The 15,231-nt window shown below is 44.2% G+C and overlaps 1 long non-coding RNA gene across 4 annotated transcripts in view; it reads right to left on the bottom strand.

Annotated features, from left to right (window-relative positions):
* The window catches only part of LOC142814598 (uncharacterized), a 496,656-nt gene that overhangs the window by 267,278 nt on the left and 214,147 nt on the right, over nt 1–15,231 (bottom strand). For all 4 annotated transcript variants that reach the window (XR_012894961.1, XR_012894962.1, XR_012894959.1 and 1 more), the window contains exon 3: nt 559–694. This is a non-coding gene — a long non-coding RNA (uncharacterized LOC142814598). The remainder of the gene's footprint in view (nt 1–558; nt 695–15,231) is intronic.

The raw sequence follows: 15,231 nt of genomic DNA, 5'->3' as shown, positions 1-15,231 counted from the left end.
AAGAACGTGTGCAGCGCGTTTAAACGACTGAGAGTGAATGTAATTGTCAAATCAAGGACGCAGATGGACTGTGTCGTGCGCAAAATAAAACAAAGAACAAATGAGCCAGCAATAGAAGGCCCCATTAGAAAATCTTATGACAGTGCTCCAGCTCACATCGTGTACCTAGTTTTAGTGCTATATTTTTTTTTTCGTGAAAATTGATTGATGCTGCGTACAGCACGCCGCACACTTGAGCTTGCCCTTGCATAGAAGACAGCGCTTGCCTGACGCGGAATTTCCTTCAGTGATCAACCGTCACAGGGAACAATGTGCCAACCTTCTCAACATTGCCATCGTCGTCATATTGAGCATGCGAGCATGCTTGTGTTTCTCTATGACGCATTGCCCTGTTCTCCGGAAGAGAGGATTCGTGGAACGCCGACAATGATGTATCGTCGTCCCGCCATGTGACACGCAACAAATATGTGACACCTTCTCGAATGCATATTCCGAAGAACGCACTCGCGCAGAGTCCATACCATTTGCCTACACTATACTTGGAATTACTATACTTACTTGAGCATGGGTTTCACAGGCAGCTAGGCTGGTCACGTGATAGCTGAGTCCTCGTCTCGGAAGTAGCACAGTGGAAACGTGGATGGCGGGGAAGTGCCGTGGTGAATGTATAGCCTGAGAGATTTGCCTTGAAACTCTGCAATTAAAAATAAAATGCAATGAAAGAACGGGATTGTACCAAGTGTACTCGTTCCATTGTTAAGCACGAGCTGACTAAACCGACAGACAGTGAAGGCAAGGGAGGTATAGCTGCCATAATTTGTGGTGTTTAGCTGTATAGTGGGATGGTTATGACACACATTGAAAATAATTAAAGTGGACCAAAAAGGTTCTTGGTCCATACGGTAGAGATACTACCATCGGATAACGCGTGTGATCCGCTAATGATTGCAGTATACAAGTCATGTGTGCTTTGTCGAAAATATTCCTAAACACAGTTTCACGGTTTTCTGCCCTAATTGTATGTTTTCGATTGTTTGCATTTCTCATGCTACGTCCCAGCCATTTGGATCGACCTACGCACATATATAAACGCAAGTGCAACCAGGTGACGTCAGCGCGGCGCACACTTCCACGAGTTCAAACATGAATGAGCATGTTTCGACGACAGTGTTCAAACTCTGGGTCTGAAGTCAAAAGCATCAACGTTTTTGGCCCAGGCACATGCCAAAGTAGAACCCGTAAGAATGTCGTTCGAACTTGGGACGCTTTGGGTCCACAATAAAGAGAGACAGAGAGATGTAGTAAATCGTTTTTCTAAGGTATTAAGTGCAAAGGAGAGGCCAGGAGCAATCTCTCGTCCATGAACTTTGGCAGATACAGAAGCGCCCTTCTTGTCATAATTTCATTCGCGCAAGCAGGGTCCTCGAATACATTCGAAGAAAATCAGCGAATGCAAAAGGTCATGGAAACGTTTCTGTTTTGAGAACTCTGACAAAGTGTCGTCGAGTTGTTCACTCTATTTGTAGGAGGTTCACATTCAAAAACTCCAAATCGGTGATAGCGCCGGACTATAGCGCAATAATCGTTGCATCGTGACCCCGGTAACTTTTTAGAGGCGAATGAATTCACTACGTTGGCAATGTCGTCCTCGAGACCTCGCTATAGATACCGGTTCTGGTAACTTCTAGCGAGACTGGGTACAGAAAAACCCACGCGACCTTAACCGAGTGACGATGTATTAATATTACGCCACATTCACGCCATACATCACCAAATTTTCCAGTGTCGTGATACCACGTCACATGTCGACGTTATCACACATCGTTGATTCAAAAGGCGAGCGGATCCCGTATACTGTGCTTCCCGGCAGACGGTTGGGCGGAGCGGGGGAGATGAAACAGAGAAAGATGGCTACCACCTTGAGTTTATCTGTGGTGAATTCACACGGGAAAGTGGGGCCTTTAAGCACGAAGCTCCGTTAGGTGCCCTAATTGTCGTCTGTTGTCATCTGCTGTGATCGCTGAGCGTTACGCAGGTGAAACCACTTGCAGCACAGCCATCAGTAGCACATTGAGCGCGCGCTCGCTCCAAGGGGGACGTCCTCCTCCTGTTGTTCTTTGAACTCGTTGAGGATGACACTCGGGGACTCAGCACTTCGGTGGCTCAGAAAAATGAGAAGTAATAGAAATACAGACTTATGAAAGGAAGAAAAAAACTGGAAAGAGGAAAAGAAAGAAACAGAGGAGGAAATAGAGACAAAAGCGAAGTAGGCTGCCCAGCTCCGCACTTGAAGCTTGGCACACTAGTGCGAATGTCACGTAGCTTTTCAGCACTGACTGCGAAATGGGATCATATTCGCTGTAGCATTTGTGAAAATCGCTATACCCTAAATGATGAGATAAACTCGGAGACGTGTTATTCTATGAGATAGAGTTCAATGTGCCCCCTCAAGGTAATACAGTGCTCACTGGACTCACCATCAGTGGAGGAAGGTAACTTTAAGAGCTTATTTCGCATTTGACGCATTCTCAACGAAAACAAACATGCATTGTAGCCCACAGGAAGGTATAGAGTTAATGCAACGCTAAAATACAGGTAACTACAATACAATTAAAACAGCCCCTTTTACGTCCCTATAAAGTAATTGGATTCATTATCTCTTGATTTTCAACAAGCATTCAGCACACTCATTCATAAACTTCTTCCGACAGTATATTTTATTACGGCGGCCTTTTTCAAATGTGCCCCTTAAACGGACACTAGAGAGAAACAACGACTTTATTTAGATTGACAAGCTGCACTATGAGAAGTCTAATGATGTATGTTTCACTAATATACGTTCATTATTATCAGAGAAAACAAAGGTTGACATTCATTTTTTTTAATTTCGCGCCAAAACCTGCGGGCGTGACGTCAGAAATTTTAAAGAGTATTTTTTGTATTTTCGCTGCATATAATTTTCTGAAACTTTGTATATGCTATGTCTATGGTACCCAAATACGACAACGCACTTCATTTTCGTCGATAAGAAGCTACGCAGGACTCAACAAACGCCTTCCAAATCATAGACGTCACAGCATTTGTTGTGGACCTCACAATGATCTCCACCGGAATTTTTTTTTTTTTTGCGCGTTTTCTCTCTAGCGTCGTGTCGCGGTAAAAGTGATGTTCTCGGGGTTGCAAAATTGTACTTTACTACTACGCGAAAAATCATTTTGCTATTTAGGGTTCCTTTGAAGGTTCTGACAAATAACGAATAACGTGACTGAATAGCGAATGAGCGAGACGAGCTAAGCATCTCTGGCGCACAAATGACACAGCAACGAAGCTGTCACTTACGCCACAACAAAGTAGAACGACCTGTCTTCGACTGCGAAGGATTTGATACATTTTACTCACCGTTAGACGCCGCACCTTTTATAAGGTTCATCATCGCCAGAGAATAAGTGCGCTAAGGTGAAATCAGATAAAGCAGGTCGCGACAGTGGCAACATCCCTACGTTATATGAAAGAGCAATGCAGAGAAAGCAAGTGAATGACAGAAAGCACCGCAAGTGTTTTAAAGACGATAGTCTTGCTTGGGGACCTTCGACGCCAAAATTTTGGTCTGTCTCTCTGTCTGTACATTTGTCTGTTTGTGTGCAGTCAACGGTACCCTAAACTGCACTAGACGTTACCTTAAACGGCCGACACCATCCGCAGCGCCCACCAATATTGCTGAAGGTTCAGCGTTCATACTTGTGGGATTGTCAATTAAAAACAATTATTGCGCATATCCGAGGCACCCGAACAAGGGGTCAATATTCTGTATGTGTGCCATTTATTAGGAAAGGCATACATAAGTAATTCTAAGGACCGTAGTGTTTATCACGCTGCGCTGACCATGCAACGTTTGCACGAAAAGGCCAGTGTTTCCAACGTTTTGCTGACATGACACGGTGGTGGCACCTATACCCGTCACCTTGCGTTCTACACCTTATCACCTCCGAGATGGGCGCGCGCGCCACGCGCTTCGTTTTTCAAGATAACTGCCAGATAGCGCTCATGTCTCACGTGTGATGTGTTTGATACGGTCGTTCGCCTCCGCTGCACGCTCGAGGCACTCTAATGCAGCGCCTCCAAAATACCACTCACCGAATTTCTCGCGCAGAACATCAAATAAACGTCTTAACGCGATAGCGTTAGAGAGCTCGTGTCGCAGAAGTTCCGCCATCGGCGTCGACCCCGTTTATTGTGGGCGAAAAATCGTCTGTGCGTCTGTGAGCAAAAAAGCAAGTTACAGAGATCGCCGCGGGAGGCCGCTACATGTCCACGCGTGCGCACGCGATCACACTGGTAAAGCCGCGCATTCGAAGTAAGAAAAAGTGCTCAAGGTCACGAGGTGGGGTAGTTTCTTTGCCCCTGCCACCCCTCCTTGCTTAGCTTCCAGCGCTTTCGTTGGGACGAGAGAAGATATAGTGCAATTTTAGCACGCGACAAACCTGTGTAACTCCGCTCTTAAAATAGATTCTTAAAATGTTTGTGGCGTTCAGTTTGTGAGGCAATAAGCTCTTCTAGTTAATTCACTCTATAGTGTATAAGTGTTTTGTATAAGTGTTTCTGGGCTCCTTTAACGCGTATTGTTCGACAAGTGTCACGACGAAAACGAGCCCATTCGGCGATTAACAGCACATTTGGGAAGCCTCAAACTACGTCAAAAAAGGCCGGGATTCATCGCCGCTAAAACACACAGGAGCTTTCAAACAGCTCTAAAAAAGGACAAAAATGTCCATCTAGCGGAAAACATATCATGTCTTCCCAGAGGCGTTGATCAAGCAAACAGCAAACGCTAGATAATGTGCTGCTATATGTGAGGCATTGTGAGACTCTATATGGCCTCCGAGATGGCAAGCGCGCGGCGTGCATCTTGAAGGCCTTGCAACTCTTGCTTTAGATCAAAAACCTATATGTACCATTCGCGCGCGCGCACTGGTATACGATCTACTGTGTGCGTGTGTGTATGTGTAACAAAACATATTAATAAGTATGCACGTAGCGGTTGAAGAGCACACTAAGAGCCAGAGTTCGCTATCGCATTCAACTCTTAAAGGTGAAGCATAAGGGTCCCCAATTTTCCTTCACTCTCTCGAGACGCAAGACTTTCGACGACATTGGCAGTGGAACATGCAGATACGGGGCCAATTTTTTTTCTTTTTCATTTGAAGTGTTACAGTCAGCTTCGCAAATTTGCGCGCCACAAAATTCTAAGAAGCTGAATATTCTTGCCAGTTTGCCCCTCAACATGGCATTTGTGTGAAGACTGAGCTGGTCGTATACATGAAGAAGGAGGTAGCGAAAGAGGATAGGAAGGACCAGGATGTCAGCCAGTCCTTGAAAGTATTGAATGCACTTAGAGGCCTGATGTTGGATTCAGGTAACTGAAATATCAGTTTCTTTTTTTTTTTCTCCGGGAATTCATTTTAGTTATCTGTTAATATCAACGATAACAGGATATCGAATACATTTATTGTAAATAATACTTTTTTCGAGCATGTTTGTGTCTTTAAAGGTCAACGCGAACTGGATATCGAATGCTGTAAATTAAGCCTAAGATCTCCTGGCATGCTTGTGACTCTAATTACGTAAGAGATATGGTTAAATTAGCTCTTACGTGTCATTAGGCAAAATATTGAATGATTAATAATAAATTGGGATGTATTATACGTGGACGTCTTCACTAGTTTGAACGTACATGTTGAAACTAGCAGGCAGCATGAGGCAGCCACACCGTTTTGACTATGGATAAAGTCGCTCAGTTTTTATTCATGATAAAACGAAGGTATACCGTGGAACGCATGGCGTTGCTATGATTTTTACAGCTATTATTTGTCTGTTATTTTCCATGATACATTGTATCAATCGTTATGTATTGTTGATACCCAGCAGTCTCTGCGGGGAAGAATTGCATGCAGTGAACGAAGAGCACGCGCAAATGTTTGGCTGCGCAGTAACAGCAAAAATTCATGGCGTTTGCGGCGCGCTTTTCAGTGTTGGCATCGCTGCTATGTAACTATCGTGCCAGAGTCGACAAGCCATAAACAAAAAAAAAAGCGTCTGCTGCTGTGAGCAAGGTCGTTCCTGTCGGACCGGCGCTATTATGACTGCCAAGGTGTCATTACTCTATAAATCGTCACACGACACTTTACACGTACCCATATAATGCAGTATCAACTATAGTTTAAGTCACTATAGTGTCAGCGGAATGAAAGCGCAACGTAGGCGTGTTTGCAGTCACAGCACAGTAATAGTTAGTTCAGATATAGTGAAAAAACGGGCCTGTAGTAGGTGGCCTCGCATAGAATAAGGGAGAAAAAAAGCTCTTGATACTATAAAATGCAATAAATATTGCAATCAACCTAGAGAAACGGTAGATGTAGATACGATAAATAGCACAATTTGATTGATTGATATGTGAGGTTTAACGTCCCAAAACCACCATATGATTATGAGAGACGCCGTAGTGGAGGGCTCCGGAAATTTTGACCACCTGGGGTTCTTTAGCGTGCACCCAAATCTGAGCACACGGGCCTACATTTCCGCCTCCATCGGAAATGCGACCGGGATTCAAACCCGCGACCTGCGGGTCAGCAGCCGAGTACCTTAGCGACTAGACCACCACGGCGGGGCTAGCGCAATTTGATGGCGCGTACGATATAGAGCTTATCGGATTATACATAAAATGTAAATAGAGCGCGCCGTCTCAGGAGTATGTGAAAGCCTAGACACAGGGCATGTAGGTGTGCATGTAAAGCCAGGACGCAAAAAAAAAAACGAAACAGGGAACACATCTTCAAAGTGCGAAAAACAAACAATACTGAAGAACAGTGCGAGTTGAGGAGATTGAGTAGAGAGGTCTCCAACGGATAGCACGCATTTCACAATAGACGCATACCTTGTTCACATGGGCAGTTACTGTCAAATCCAATGAGGAGTATATGGATTTCGATTTTTAGTGCAGAGAGGAAGGAAAATGAAGGAGAAGCGTCTTGATAAGGCAGTTGCTCTGGCTAGTTGGTAAGTTGGAATCAACATACTTGCGCAGCGCAAGACTACGAGTAGTTACGGCGTAACTACGAAAGAAGAGACAATGACAAAAAAATAGCGCTCTTTTCTCTACTTGTCTCTTCCGTATAGTTACGCCGTAACTATAGTCTTGCGCTGTGCAAATATGTATGGCGAAGCGTTGCATTTTCTTCGTCGATTCTTTCCCCGAAGTCAATTTCCTCGTGATCCACATTTTACCCTGACTTGCGCGGAGTCCCCCCCCCCCCCCTCTCTGTCTTCTTCCTCGCCCTCTTTCCTGGTTCGTCGAAAACCACGCGCAATTTCCTCCCAGGTTCCGAGCAGAAGCCGTGCCGTCCATCCGTCCGGTGCTGCTCGCATAGTTGGACTCAAACGTGCGCGCACAGGCGGAGGCGGCCGGCTACGCTCATGCACGCTGCCTTTCCAAGGGGGTCGTCTCATGCCTGGCGACGGTTCAAAACACCTGGCCCTGTGGGCGATGTCCCTGGAAAACCTTCCCCTCCTCTTTTTCTTCGTCAACTGCGTTGAAGTCCCCGGAAGAGAGAAACTAAATATAATGCTCCCCTCGCGGAGCCTGACAGTTATGGATTGGGCCGCGCTGGGGGATGCCGGGCGAGCACGCACACCGGCTTTCATTGTGAACTTCGGCCCCCAGTTCGGGCTGCGGGCTCTGCAGGCTGTGTGACTGTGCGCCGTCCGCTACTCCTCACTTGTGCCATTGGCTGCTGCTCCTCGGCTAGATATCCCCTCTCCCGCCAACGTACTATACGCTCCCTCTCTTCCCTACATTTTTTTTTCTATCTATCACCTCTTTCAGCCTCTCTCCTCCCGTTTTAACGAGACTTGAGCCTTTTTGTTTACGGGCGTCTCGAACTTGTAGGCCTTGGGAGTCGCGCGTTTGTCGCGACCTGCATTCGCGCCTCATTTCAGCAGCCACCATGCCCCGCCACTGCTGATTGAGCTTCGCCTGATCGTGTAATCACAGGCGTATGCAGCCGACGACAAAAGTTTGTGGGGCACAGGCTCTAATGTATATGTGAAAATCTTAACTAATGTAAAAATATAAAGAATCTATTGTAGATGTGAAGAGAGAGAGAGAATAAAAAGAGGGAAAGGCAGGGAGGTTATCCAGAAAATGGAGCATCCGGTTTGCTACCCTGCACTAGGGGAATGGGGAATGGGGAAGAAAGATGGGAAAGAAAATTTAAACTTAATGCTGAGAGATGGAGATAGAGAGTAGCCGAGTTAATACAGATTTCGACATCTCCACAGCAAGAAAGTTAAAACGGAACAGAACAGAACAGAAACTCGAATGATGTACTGGAGTTGTTAGCCAAGTTGATTCACTGGCCTTGTGGTACCAGCTGCCGAGTGATAACTGCCCTATATATAGTGATCACACATATACACGCATGATACGTGAACTCACTGAAGCATATGTGCCCAAAAGCGTTGTTTACAAGGTTTCGTTGAGGCCTGCCCACTTTTTGAAGCACCAGGAGCGATTCCGTGACTCGCACACGCGACCGAAGTGATTAGCCATGGGCCGCGATTGTGTCGCCTCTCCCAGCTCGCATCACGTAGAATAGCGCGTAAGGCTTGTATATCCTAATCAATGCAATAATTATGGTACTACGTCCAAGAAAGAGAGAATGAACAAGAGCTATACAGACAAGTCTAGTCTCTCATCTCGTGTTCGCGTTTCGTACAAATATGGATTTATGTTACAAGTAGCCCAAATTACAACTCTCTCGAGTCTAATGATCAACTTTTAGGTGGACAAACAGATACTGCAGACTACAATTTTTTAGTAAAGACTATGTTATAGGGCAACGGGTGGGAACTGATTTCAGTCGTGTCGCATCATCGCGTGTCCCGTAACATTTACCACTGGTTTCCCCACGTTTAGACAGCCCGCTCCTCACTCTAATGTGCCCTCCCACTCTTTCAATCCCCTTGTCTTCCTCCCCCTCCCACCCGGCTCAGCACAGAAAGAGGCCTCGTACGCAGGTGTGTGACAGCAGGAGGGAGAGGGGTCACCTCACCTAATACAGCATCTTAACACTGCGTTCGGATCGCAAGTTCTTCAAATGATGGCGGAGGGAAAAGGGTCACTGTAGTGAAACTTAACCCACTTCAACAACCCCCATCCCTTCAATTTAGAACCCCGCGAGCGCCTATGCTCTTGCAGAAATCCACGATTCGTGCCGAACAGTCTCCGTCTTTGCCTTCCATGGCCGTTTAGCCTTTACGGTTCAGCCTCGCTACAGGTGGCATCCAGCCCCTGAAAGCATAGCCATCTGAATCAAACGAAGAAAAATAGTGCTGAAAAATACTGCACATCGAACACGGTGTATCATGTCAGGATCGCAGTGTCGTACAGATTGTTGGCGAGCTATGAGTCTGCAGTAACACGATGTATCATGTAAGAATCGGAGTGTCGTACAGATTGTTGGCGAGCTATGAGTCTGCAGTATGTGGGGATGACGCAAGCGCGGGACCGTCGCCAGACAGCTGTCTGCATCAGGAAGGTGACAACGATGCATGAGGTGCATTAGTGATACATAGAATGTCAACGAGAAGTCTACGGCACATAATTGCATGGCAGATACGTAAACGTATACTTGAGTCTTCCTAAATTAAGACATGAATATCTTTACACGTGTAGTGTGCTTAAGCCTTCGCGGCGCATTGACGTATTCACGCTTGGAGGGCGGCCAGAAATAGGGCACATACATCCGACGACTGAATATCTGCTCTGTTCTGTTCTGTTTTAACTGTTTTGCTGTGGAGAGGTTGAGGTGCCTATTGCCTCGGCTACTCCATATCACAAAGTTCTGCAGCGAAAATAAAATAATAATACTGAATATCGTTTTCCGAGAAGACATGTAGGCATATAGCCATCGATGCTGTCTATTTATGTACTCGATTACATCCGGTGAAAAGACGATGACGCACCACGAAAAACTGAAAAAAATGGGTACCTGTACCTCGCTTAATAATAATAATAATAATAATAATAATAATAATAATAATAATAATAATAATAATAATAATAATAATAATAATAATAATAATAATAATAATAATAATAATAATAATAATAATAATAATAATCTTAACAATAATAACAATAATAATAATACATTTTATTTCTTCAAATAAAGTAGGCCTACCAAAGCCAAACTTCGGAGAAAAAGGAACTGCATTCAAAGGTACCAATGACCTTAAGGAAAAATGACAGTAGTGTATCAGCCATTGTCCAAAAGAGAAAGAGAGAAAGTAACAAAAAAATGCGGGCAGTTTTGCCAAGGGGAATCTCCAGTTGGTCACCCTGTACAAGGAAAAGGGACAGAGTGAGGGAAAAAAATGAAAAAGAAGATAATTGCTGCATGTGTCAGTTTGCGGCACTGACTTCGACATAATCATCATGTTTAAGAAACACCACATGTAACGGCGTTACATTCCGTAGCTCTATTTACAGCAAAAGCCGTCGTGAGTTTACGAGGAGGAGGAGGAAGGGAAGAAATGAAAGGCAGGGAGGTCAACCAGACGCACGTCCAATTTGCTACCCTGCACTGGGGGAAGGGGTAAGGGAATTAAAGGAGAAGAGAGAGAGAAGTGAAGGGCAACGTGTGTGTAGATGTGACCTTGTACATAGCACGCTTATAAGCGGTCGCGTCGTCCGGTCGTCTTTAGAGATCGGAACTCTTCATTATGGTGCCGTGGACGACCGCTGCCGCCGATGTCCGAAACCGGTATGCCGCGAAATATGAAAAAAAAAAAGATGAACCACAGAGCTACGCCAGTGCTTGATACCACTTCACACAGGCCTTGCGTCGGTTGAGAAATCACGTGAACATATCTCATGCATACTATATCGTGTTCAAAGAGCCAAATAACAACCACAAATCACAAAATTCCAACTGCACAATGACTGGGTCATTGAATTCTGTTCAGCTTATTACAAAGAGCGTAACTTTGAATATTCACAGTCATCAGCTACTGCCCAAATACAGTGCGCATAATGCCTTACAGATGTGAAGCGCTAACCTTAGATAGTTGTAATGGTTGTCCCAAGACAGTCTACGACGGGTTTTATAAAACCCGTCTTTGCCTTACTAGGAAGACCGCTCTTTTAGCTTTCACTGCGACTGTGCTGCGTGTACCACGCAAGGCTGGTGATTTTCGTTTTACAGCTAACTGTTATGAGATCACAACTCGGGTCACGCGCAGTTGTCCACCGCCGCCGCCGCCGCCGGTGTCCAAAACCACATCGCACGAAATTAGAAAAAAAATTAGCACTAAAGACACAGTGGGGCTCGATACACACGTCTGCTGGGTGCCAGCCCCAGTATTCTACTACTGAGCTACACCGGTGCTTGTGACTTGTTGGTAAACCTATCACCAAGAATACACTGGTGCTCGAATCCGGATCCACTGGATACTGGCCCAATATTTTACCACTGAGCTACGCCGGTGCTTGTGGCTTGGGGGCAAACTTGCCTTGGGCAGGCTTGATGTCGGGAAAGCAATCGCGGTAATACGACTTATAAAGCGTTTTAGAACAGTGAAAGAACAACCAGTCGTTGCACAATGCGAATAGCGTAACGAGTGGGCTGTCCAATGCTCCAAGCCATTACAAAAGCTTGTTCTTGTTTTCCTGTTAAATACGGCGCATACCCACTTCAGCCATAATTTCTCGTCGTCGTCAGAACAATTGGCACGTCATTCCTTGCAAGTGTTTAGCGGATAACACGCTACTCCGAAAAATGACGAAAAATAGCATAGCGAATGCTGGCCTACTACCCAAAAATTTATTATTAATGCCCTAGTGGGCATCAAGCAAGTGTGCTTGCAGTACTTACCCAATAACTGTTTTGAAAAGGCTCTGAAAGACCGCTCTTCTAGCTTTCGCTGTGACTGTGCTGTGCCTTCCACGCAGGTCCTTTTTTTTTCAAGTTTGCACTAAGAATATAAGCAAAATGACTTGCGTAAAAACAGAAGGTGTTACTTAATTGGCTTCCGCTTCTCCTCCTTTCTTTTATCGCATTTTTAAAATAAAAAACAAAACTTCGGGCGACACTTTGCCCTGGCGTCGTTGTTGTGTAACGTGGATATGCAGCAGAGAAAACAAAAGTGCATTACAGCCGTTACAGTTGCAATAGTCAGCGAATGTGACAACGAACGCGCAACACTAGCCCGTGTTCAATTTAAAATTTTCATTGCGCCAGGCTCAATCTGTACCTAATCTAAAGTATCGTGGACTGCAGCTGCGATTGTTAAGTGACACGCTCACTCAGCCCAAATTGTCAACAAAATGGAAGTGCAAGGTCACCAGTCTACTTAGGTTGAAGTACTGTTTACATATCTCTAGGTTGTCGAAATTACTCCGTCAGCAAGTGCCATGCGCTTTTCGAAACGTTGACTCTATAGCGACACATTGTGTTCAAAGATTCTTCATCTATCGACTTTTAGGCCACGGTATACTTATATATCTCCACTGTGCGTTATATGGGCCGTTATAGCTAGTGTCGTTTAATTCTCATAGACTTTTTTTAATCGGAATTGATAAAGCAGTTGCACATTGCTTAGAATCATTTGCCAGTCATCACATCATATTTAGTCTAATGATGAAAGTTCGTTCAAAATTTTATAGTAATTATAAGAATTGATCCTTGTCCGTTAAACACAGTGCTGTGCAAGAAGTCTAACACTGGCAGGAATTTCAGTGGACACATCATTAATATACATGAAAGATAAAAAAGGAGCCAGAAGAGTTCCTTGTGGTACTCAGGATCATACGCCAGGTTTAATTCAGTATTGCTATGTACTGCAAGTTAAATGCTCTTAGCGAGAAAGTATTTAACCCAGTCTAAGATAGGTTCTTTTCCCGAGGTAAGTTTAGTTCACAAATTGTTCCATTATCTAATATGCAATCGATAGTTTTGAATGTTCTAGCAAAAATACGTCAATTTAATTCTGTAGATCAATACTTGGCTCCATATTCTGGACAAGCTCTATTAGTTGTGCGCCTCTAGAAGCTCTTTCACAGAAACCATGCTGAATAGATGATACCATCTTTTGTTCCCTTTTCAACACGATTTGTAGAGTGCCTTAAGATAAACAGCTCTAAGAGTTTACAGACTGTGAATGTTTGTGACATACGGATGAACCTCTCTATGGTAGGCAGATGAATGTGAGTTTCGGTTAGAATTAATTCAAATGATTCAGTCAGTGGAATATCGCGTCGTGACAACGTTTGTAATCCGGCAGACGTCAAAATAAGACAAAAAAACAGCATATCCACGGAGTGAATGATGATGAGTGGATGCATCCATCCATCCATCCATCCATCCATCCATCTGTCTGTCTGTCTGTCTGTCTGTCTGTCTGTCTGTCTGTCTGTCTGTCTGTCTGTATGTATGTATGTATGTATGTATGTATGTATGTATGTATGTATGTATGTATGTATGTATGTATGTATGTATGTATGTATGTATGTATGCATGCATGCATGCATGCATGTATGTATGTATGTATGTATGTATGTATGTATGTATGTATGTATGTATGTATGTATGTATGTATGTATGTATGTATGTATGTATGTATGTATGTATGTATGTATGTATGTATGTATGTATGTATGTATGTATGGACAAGGTTATACTAAGAGGGGCGAATAAAAAAAATGAGGGAGGCGGGGAGGAGAGAATAATCATAACGAGATTAGATAAAAAATGGAGCGCGTTGCATGCATTTTGTTACACATTTAATGGCTTATTTGACATATAACAGCATTATTATATATTTTAGCTATCGCAGTTTCAGTGCACATTTTGCATATCATGTAAATGAAAACAGAAATTGGGAAAGAAAGAACACTTTTTGCATTTGCAGCAGCCCATTTATCTTGTTCGATAGCAGGAACGAGAGGTACTATCGTTAAGAGAAGAACTTCTTGAAGAGGAAAACACTGAGAGCACTTCTTTGATGAGCCTGTACGCAAACATTTAAAATGGCATTTAGTTTCTAACGTAACCCGTGAAAGCTCTGTCACAGTTATAATCCGCTCTTGGTATTTTATGACAAAGAGTTGTACCGGACTAGTTCTATTGTCGTAATTAGGTGCTAACGACAAAAGCGTCAACAAAACAAGTGAACGAAGGGTGCCACAATGAAGCGGGAATGCGGAACGAATGGTTTTCACTAACGCAGCGGTACGCTTGCGACGTCAGCGTTTGCCGTTTGATAGCATGAATGAGGTGTGCGATTGTCAAGCGCAATTACTTATCTCAATTAAGGAGTGAAACGATCTACGATGCTCAATCAGTGTGCAGAAACATTTAATTTGTCAGTAATGTTCACTGTAACTTAGTATGCTTTACTGACAGTCTCACTTGGTTACATCTTGCGTATTTCTGGAAACATCTTTCGGGATAAAATTTTATTTTATTGCGGGTACGGTGTTTAAGCTGTTGCAGGTTTCGTAATAAAAAGCAAACTTGAAAAAAGAAATGGGGCGTTAGGCTTAAACTACACCACATATGAACATAATTCGGTTTCCATATAACCCTGTGAACGTGTCATAAGAAATATCACGCATCGCCCACTGATCTGCGGACATCGAGAGAGCAGGAGCTCAAATGCAGACAGCCATGTATGACGCGAACTCCACAATCATGATCCATTGAAATCACTGTGAGGGGGGCCGACTACAATCTCAATGGGAAAAGATCCCGTACGGGCTATGAAATAAAGTATAAAACATAGAAATCTGTTTCGAATGGGGAGTGGAAAAGGAAGGAAGAAAATAAGAGGCAAGGAGTAATGAAGATGAGTGCTACGGAATCCGTAAGGTGAATCCGTAAGGTGGCGGAATTGTTAGAAAAGGGAAAGAAAGCAACCACCCGTTTGTAGCCCGAAGGCACAGAGAAATGCGTCCGGATTTCTCAGAAAGAAAAGATTATCAAGTTGCCGTAAAATTAATCCTTGTCCGGTGTTCAAGCCCCGCACCAACGCCTGTCTGGGGTGGTCTCTCTACCAACTGGGCTAACCAGGAAGCTAGGAATTGGCAGCGCAAAAGCGAATTCATCTAGTGGGAGGAGAAGGTGTCTAGAGTTACTGACACCCCGCTGCGTTGGTCTAGTGGCTAAGGTACTCGGC

Source organism: Rhipicephalus microplus, chromosome 4, assembly GCF_043290135.1.
Source record: "Rhipicephalus microplus isolate Deutch F79 chromosome 4, USDA_Rmic, whole genome shotgun sequence".
In the NCBI taxonomy this organism is placed as follows: Eukaryota; Metazoa; Arthropoda; class Arachnida; order Ixodida; family Ixodidae; genus Rhipicephalus; species Rhipicephalus microplus.
The sequence above is the reverse complement of the archived record's forward strand: the minus strand, read 5'-3'. Positions and strand labels throughout refer to the sequence as shown.